The sequence below is a fragment of the Mandrillus leucophaeus genome, unplaced genomic scaffold, assembly GCF_000951045.1.
Source record: "Mandrillus leucophaeus isolate KB7577 unplaced genomic scaffold, Mleu.le_1.0 Scaffold152, whole genome shotgun sequence".
In the NCBI taxonomy this organism is placed as follows: Eukaryota; Metazoa; Chordata; class Mammalia; order Primates; family Cercopithecidae; genus Mandrillus; species Mandrillus leucophaeus.
The window spans coordinates 2,275,194-2,283,741 of NW_012101499.1; the positions used below are offsets into that span (position 1 = coordinate 2,275,194).

The 8,548-nt window shown below is 39.3% G+C and overlaps 1 pseudogene; it reads left to right on the forward strand.

Moving 5' to 3' along the window:
• The first annotated feature begins 3,843 nt into the window (after positions 1-3,843).
• On the forward strand, positions 3,844-4,848 carry LOC105535946 (annotated as a pseudogene).
• Positions 4,849-8,548: the final 3,700 nt, after the last annotated feature.

The window sequence follows — 8,548 nt, forward strand, 5'->3', positions numbered from 1 at the left end:
AGTTATTCTAATAGGGGTCTCCTTATTGCTCGAATTTGTGTTTCCCTGATGTGTTAGGCTGCATTTGCATCACTATAAAGAAATATCTGAAGCTGGGCAATTTATAAAGAAGAGGGGTTTAATTGGCTCACAGTTCTACATGCTGCACAGTAAGCATGGCACTGGTACCTGCCCCTGTTAGGGCCTCAGGAAGTTTACAGTCACGGTGGAAGGAGAAGGAGGAACAGGGGCATCACATGGTGAGAGTGGGAGCAGAAGAGAGAGTGGGGAGGGGCCACACTCTTTAAACAACCAGATCTCACGTGAACAGAGTGAGAACTCACTCATTATTGTGAGGACAGCACCAAGCCATTCATGAAGGATCCTCCCCCATGACCCAAATACTCCCCATCAGGCCCCACCGTCAGCATTAGGGATTACAGGGATTACATTTCAACATGAGATTTGGAGAGGACAAGCATCCAAGCTATATCGCCTAATAGCATATGATGTTGAGCATATTTTCCTATGGTTGCTTTTAAGCTATATATCTTCTTTGGTGAGGTGTCTGTTCAGATGGTTTGTCAATTTAATTGGGCTTTTTTTTTTTTTAATTGTGAATTTTTTTAAAGAGTTCTTTGCATATTTTGGATACATATCCTTTACCAACAGTGTTTTGCAAAGATTTTCTCCTAGTGTGTGACTTGTCTTTTCATTGTCTTAACAGTATTTTTCACAGATAAGAAGATTCTAATTTTTTTTTTTTTTTTTTGAGATGGAGTCTTGCTCTGTTGCCAGGCTGGAGTACAGTGGTGTAATCTTGGCTCACTGCAACCTCCACCTCCTGGGTTCAAGTGATTCTCCTGCCTCAGCCTCCCGAGTAGCTGGGACTACAGGTGCGTGCCACCATGCCCAGGTAATTTTTGTATTTTATTATCTATTTATTTATTTATTTATTTGGGACGGAGTCTCGCTCTGTTGCCCAGGCTGGAGTGCAGTGGCCGGATCTCAGCTCACTGCAAGCTCCGCCTCCTGGGTTTATGCCATCTCCTGCCTCAGCCTCCCGAGTAGCTGGGACTACAGGCGCCCGCCACCTCGCCCGGCTAGTTTTTTGTATTTTTTAGTAGAGACGGGGTTTCACCGTATTAGCCAGGATGGTCTTGATCTCCTGACCTCGTGATCCACCCGTCTCGGCCTCCCAAAGTGCTCGGATTACAGGCTTGAGCCACCGCGCCCGGCCATATTTTTGTATTTTTAGTAGAGACGTGGTTTCACCATGTTGGCCAGGATGGTCTCAATCTCCTGACCTTGTAATCTGCCACCTTGGCCTCCCAAAGTGCTGGGATTACAGGCGTGAGCCACCATGCCCGGCCCAGAAGATTCTAATTTTAATGAAGTCCCACTTAACACTTTTTTTTTTCGTGGATCATGTTTTTAGCATCATATCTTAAAGCTCATTACCAAAACGAAGGTCATCTAGATTTGTCCTTATGTTATCTTTTGCATATTTTATAGTTTTGTGTTTTACATTTAGATCTATGATTTTTTTTTTTTGAACTAACTTTTGTGAAAGGTGTAATGTCAGTGCCTAGATTCTTTTTCTTTTTCATAAGGAATGCCAGTTCCAGCACCATTTGTTAAAAAGACTATCTTTTCCCTTTCTCCATTGAATTGGTTTTACCCCTTTGTCAAAGATCAGTTGGCTATATTTGTATGAGTTGATTTCTGAATACTCTATGCTGTTTCTTTAATCTGTCTTTTCTTTCACCAATGCCACATTATTTTGATTATTGTAGCTTTATAGAAAGACTTGAAGTCAAGGACAGTCCGTCTTCTTTGTTCTTCTTCAATATTGTTTCGACTATCACATCTTTTTGCCTTTTCATGTAAACCTTAGAATCAGTTTGCAGATATCCGCAAAGTAGCTTTCTAGGATTGCACTGAATCTATGGATCAAATTGGGATGAACTGACACATAACAAGACTGAGTATTCTTATCCATTCATATAGTTTGTCTTTCCATTTATTTAGATCTCCTTTGATTTATTTCATCAGAGATTTGTAGTTTTTCTCACATACCTTTTTTACTTCTTTTGTTAGCATAATACATATTTCTCCCTCTCTCTCTTTTGGTAATAATATTAATGGTGCTGTATTTTGATTTCAAATTCCAATTGTTCATGGCTGGTATATAGGAAAGGAATTCACTTTCACATATTAAGCTTGTATCCTGCAACCTTGCTATAATCTAGAACTAATAAGTTCTAGATTTGTTTGTTTTGCCAGTTCTTTGGGATTTTCTACATGGACAATCATGTCATCTGTGAACAAAGACAATTTTATTTTCTCCTTCACGATTCATGTACTTTTTATTTCCTTTTTTTTCTTAATGTCTACAGTGTATTTTCAAAGCAATATATAACTACAAATATGATTACAGACAACAAGGTGCATCCTTTAAGCCAAGGTCTATAGTATTTTAATTATAAGTTTTAAATGCATTTTCTAAACACTAAAGTTCTTAAAAACAGGGAATTTCTTTGAATGTATTTCCATAGTCTATCACAGAGTCTGTACATGGTAAGCACTCAATGAGTATGTGGTGGGAATGAATGTAAGATGTAATTTTAAAACTTAACATCTATGTCTGGGTTTAAGCGGAAAATAGAATTCACATCAGATGCTTCAAATGAAGAGACTTTAACACAGTGGACTCTCAACCATGACTGCCATTAGAACCAAAATTCCCCCCATCTGAGAGTGAGACATGGGCTTCTCAGGTCATTTCAATGGCCAGCACTAGTTAAAAATCAGTAATAAAAGGGCTACTTGTAGATGTGTAGACAAGATTAAGAAAATCAAAAAGGGATGTTGAGGCACTTGCTCTATAAATGAAGAAACTGAAGCTGAGTGAGGAAAAGTAACTAGCTGAAGGTCATGAAGGTAGTTCATGGCTGAGATGGGCTTCAAGCCTAGGGATGTCTAATTCTACACTACGTACTGCGTTCCAAATGAGTTTTTCTCTGGAACAAAATGTAATGTTTGATCAAGCCCGAAGTAAAAAACACCTTCAAAGTAAACATAAGATGCTCCTTTACTTAAAACCACATCAAATAGATTAAGATCAAAGGTTCCCTTGTGTTCTCAAACGAATTAGCACCTGAAATAAAAACCATCTAGTTTTTGTGATTAATATAAGACATGTGATGCTCTCTCCTTTTCTCTCCATCTTGCAGATAAAATCATGTCAGGATTTTTCTGGAAAGAGAATGATAAGAAGCCAGAATGACAGATATTATATCTGCTAACGTGTGGTCTGGGAGATAGGACACCTGGCAGGGGAGTGGGTTAGGAGGGCAGAGAAGATGTTGACCTCTGATTAGAGCAAATGCTCAGACTTGGATTTCAAAAGCTCTTTCCCTTCCAATGTTGCTGTGCATAGCATCCTAGCTTTACCTCTGAACTAAGAACTTCATGCAGACATATTTTCAATTGATCTGCCACTTATTGTTGACTCGATTATAAACCACTTAAAGCTTCTGAGACCAGCAGGTACCTGGTTTTGTGTAACACACATTTGTCTTTAAAATGCTTTATATTTTTTATAATTTTCTCCCTCATATTACCTAATTCACAACTCCATTCTATTTTATACACCTTGCATGTCCCTATTCATGCTGAAGCCTCTTCTCACCACAAAATGAAAGATAAAATGAAATGATTCTCAGGAAGGTGCTGAGCTTAAACTGAAGCAAGTTCAGTGGATGCCAGCGGCACCCTGATCCGAAGAAACCTCTCAGGGTCTGCGGCGCTTGCGTATCAAAGGAAGGTGTGAGCTCAAAGGTCTGGACCTAGCTTATAGGAATGGGATGCTGGTCATCAAATACTGTAGAAGAAAGCAGAACCGAGAGAGAGAGAGAGAAAAAAAAAAAGAACTGTAGACAGTCCTCAGCGAGGAGTTCTTCAGATAGTAGAATATACAGCTGAAAGAAAGAAAGAAGGAAATCAAGATCAAAGTCAAAATCTTGGTCCAGAGATCTTCAGCCTCGTTCGCATTCTTATGATAGAAGACTCAGGCATCAATCAAGCAGTGGATCTCATGGCTCTAGAAGGAAACTAACTTGAAGTCATTCAAGGGGTCAAGGGAAATCCTATGGAGTTAAGAGGTCTAGGTCAAAAAGCAGAATAAGAAGATCTAGGTGAAGGCCTTGTCCATGTTCTCACAGTCAGAGCAGTGAAAGGCCCAGCCACAGAAGAATGCATAGCTGTTCTCGGGATAAAGAACAACGTAAAGGCAGAGATAAAGAGAAAAGGGGGAAAGATAAGGGAAGGACAAGGATTACATAACATTAAACATTGGGAATCTGGAAACATCAAAGCTGGATTAAAACATCTGCCACCAGCTGAACAGGCCAAAGCCAGACTACAGCTGGTTCTTGAAGCTGCTGCAAAAGCTGATGATGCATTGAAAGCCAAAGAAAGAAATGAGGAAGAAGCAAAGAGAAGAAAGGAGGAAGACCAAGCCACCCTGGTAGAACAAGTGAAAAAAGTAAAAGAAATGGAAGCTGTTGAAAGTGATTCCGTTGTTCAGCAGACATTCAGATCAATTAAGAAGTCAAAAAGTTAGTGGAACCTAGTGAGGCAAAACATGCAACTTCAACATCAGAACCAGCATTAGCAGGTGTTGATCTACCCAGTACTGAAAAACGAAATACAACTGAGCAGCATCCCTACTTCTATCAAGTACCAAGATGACAAGTCCCTGGCCTATCCAAATTTATTTATAGAGAAAGCTGGTGCTGAGCGAAAATGATTCAGAGGCTAATTGCTCTCTGACAAGAAAGACTAATGGGCAATCCTGTGGCCTAAGTAATATACATATGGTTGGATTGGATGGCCAGCAGAAACATTGGACATTTAGGTTTTTAAATACCAATAGTAACTTTTTGCCCGTAAAAAGAATTCAGCTGATTATATAAAAAGGTAATCTCATTTCATTCTTCTTTCATGTAGGCTTGAATATTTGTTGATTTGAATTAATATGCTTGTTTTTAAGCTGTATGTTTTAAACTGTAATATTATGAAAATTAAAACATAAAATTTAAGAATTTGTGAAAATGTTACAGTTAATAAAGCTAATTATAGATTTTTTTAAAAAGATTATCTGGGTGTGGCACATGCTCTGCAGTAAACTGCAGTTTCCAGAGTTCCCTATTAATGCCTAATGGACCTAGGTTGTCTATCTGGATGCCAAAGGCATATGTGTATGTATCTTCTGTCCTGCTTCAGCCAATTCCCTAGTATTGACTGACTTATGAAAGTCAGCAGATGTGTGTGTTTGGGGTTATGTTGTTTTACTTTATTTTGCCATGCAGAATATATATTTTAAAATGAGTTTGAATACATCTGACAGTGGACTAATATCCAGAATTTACAAGAAATTCAAACAACTCTACAAAAATACCTGTAAAGAATCTCATTAAAAAGTGGAAGAAGGACATGAATAGTCAGTTTTCAAATAAGTCACACAAATTGCCCACGGGCATTTGAAAAAATAGTTCAACATCACTAATCATCAGACAAATGCAAATTAAAACCACAATGAGATACCATCTAACGCCAGTCGGAATATTAAATATTAAATATTAAAAAGACAAAAAACCCAGATGTTGGCAAGATGTAGAGAAAGAGAACCCTTATACAGTTAGCGCAACTGTAAATTAGTAAAACCTCTGTGGAAAACAGAACAGAGATTTCCTAAAGAACTGGAAAAAAAAAAACTACCATATGATCCAGCAATCCCACTACTGGGTATCTACCCAAAAATAAAGAAATAATTATATTAAAAAGATAACATGGCCAGGTGCGGTGGCTCATGCCTGTAATCCCAGCATTTTGGGAGGCCGAGGCGGGTAGATCACAAGGTCAGGAGATTGAGACCATCCTGGCTAACACAGTGAAACCCCATCTCTACTAAAATATACAAAAAAATTAGCCGGGCGTGGTGGCGGGCCCCTGTAGTCCCAGCTACTTGGGAGGCTGAGGCAGGAGAATGGCGTGAACCTGGGAGACGGAGCTTGCAGTGAGCAGACATCGTGCCACTGCTCTCCAGCCTGGGCCACAGAGCAAGACTATGTCTCAAAAAGAAAACAAAAACAAAAAACAAAAAAACCCCCACGAACTCATATGTTTATCACAGCACTATTCACAATAGCAAAGATATGGAATCAACCTAAGATTCCATCAATGGCTGATTGCATAAAGAAAAGGTGGTATTATACACACTTGAATACTACTCAGCCATAAAAAAGAATGAAATCATGTCTTTTGCAGTAACATGGATGGAACTGGGGGTCATTATCCAAAGTGAAACAAGACAAACATAGGAAGACAAATATCACATGTTCTCACTTACAAGTGGGAGCTAAATGAAGTGTACACATGGGCATAGAGTGCAGAATAATTGACAATGGAGACTCAGAAGGGTGAGAAGGTGGGGAAGGGAATGACGAGAAGTTACCCAGTGGATACAATGTACATTATTTGGGTGATGGATACTTTAAAATTCCTGACTTCACCAGTATGTAATAGATTCATATAACAATATTACACTTGTACCCATAAATTTATATTAAAATGTTTTTAATAAAATAAAAATGAATGTGAGTATTTATACTTTTATGACCACAGATTTGTTTTTGCTTTTTCTTGTCATTCTTTATCCTCACTTGTTTCTCTAGATTATGATATTTAAACATTATATTCATAAATAAAATTCATGTGTGACATATTACATGGGAATTTCCAAAATGTACCCAAATTATTTGAAATGAGAAAGTTTAGAACCTGGAAAATATCATGAAATTATATAGGACTAAAAACTACATCAGAGATATTTAAAATGTCTAATTTTGATCAATAATTGGTCTAAATCAAATGGTTTATAATTATAAAAGGAATGAATTTCACATTAAAGTAATCTCCCTGCTGAAAATAAGAAAAACTGATTTTCCACCAATGATTTTTTTCAGTATTACTTATTGGTGAATAAATCAAATTCAATACCTGCCTTCCCTACCTCAAACGATTTATTAAGAACAGATATCTAGGTCTTGCTCTACTTTCTATTACGAATTTGAGTTTAAATTGAGTAGAATTCAGAATACAACTTAGCAGACAAAAGAAAACTGATGTAAAAGGACTGAAGAGCTGTGTGGGGATGGAAGGAAGGAAGGAAGGAAGGAAGGAAGGAAGGAAGGAAGGAAGGAAAGAAGGAAGGAAGGAAGGAAGGAAGGAAGGAAAGGGGCGAGGGAGGGAGGGAGGGAAGAAAGAGGAAATACATAGTTGGAACAGTTAGAACCAAACCCTCAGAACTTTGGTATGTCAAGAGTGTCTGGGCAGTCTTCTTCCATCCAGGCCCTATCATTGCAGAAAGATCTTTCTTGAGCACTGTCAGAGAAGTCTGCAGGGAAGTCACCCACCCTCCCTCCCTCCCTGCCTTCCTTCATTTTTGAGACAGTCTTACTCTGTTACCCAGGCTGGAGTGCAGTGGGGCGATCTCTGCTCACTGCAACCTCTGCCCCCCAGGTTCAAGCAATTCTCCTGCCTCAACCTCCCGAGTAGGTGGAATTATAGGCACCCACCACCACACCCAGCTAATTTTTGTATTTTAGTAGAGATGGGGTTTGACCATGTTGGCCAGGCTGGTCTTGAACTCCTGACCTCAAGTGATCCTCCCACCTCAGCCTCCCAAAACGCTGGGATTACAAGTGTAAGTCACCGTTCCTGGACATTTCTTCGTTACTAATTCTTGTCAGTACCTCCCATCTGCTAAGCTTGGGAGCATTTCCTAATGTGTAACATATCCTTACTCTTTCAATTCAGGTTGGTTATCACATTGGGCAAATGAAAATGCTCTCCTGGATTAGATGTCTAATTCATAGTGCCCCACCCCTCCCATCTTCTCAGCACATGTCTCCAGCAGCGATCCCCAGGCAGGCACGACCCAACTGTACACTGTACTTGGCCTCCACTGCAGGGTGTAGACCCGCCTCCTGCTCCAGGGCTTGAGGACAATGCTCTGGCACCGATGGAACGTGAGGGTGTTACCATCTTACAGGTCATTGGGAAACAGGAGCTGATGGAAACACCAGGGTTCCACAGATAGAGGTACTAGCTGCCCGCAACAATGAGTCACTTGAGAATTCACCCGGTATTACCTTCCCATCCTTTCCTGTTGCAGTCCTCCATTTCTGTTCTCTGGAATTACCTGCACTCTTTTGGCTCAGCCCTTGCTTTTGTGAGGAACCCAACACAATATGCTCAGTATCAGCACATATTCTTTTTCTTAGCTCTTGAAGGCTAGTTATTTAATGTTGTTTGATTTGGGATAAATTAACTCACTTTTTCACCCTGGAGAGAAAGCTCGTCCTAATAAAATACTTACTTAGTGTCCAACAGTCCCTGCCATTTTAAGGGATTTCGTAGTATTTCATATTCTCTCTCTATATATATGTGTGTGTGTATATTTGAGAAATTAAAAATTATAGAGAGATACAGAGAATAAAGA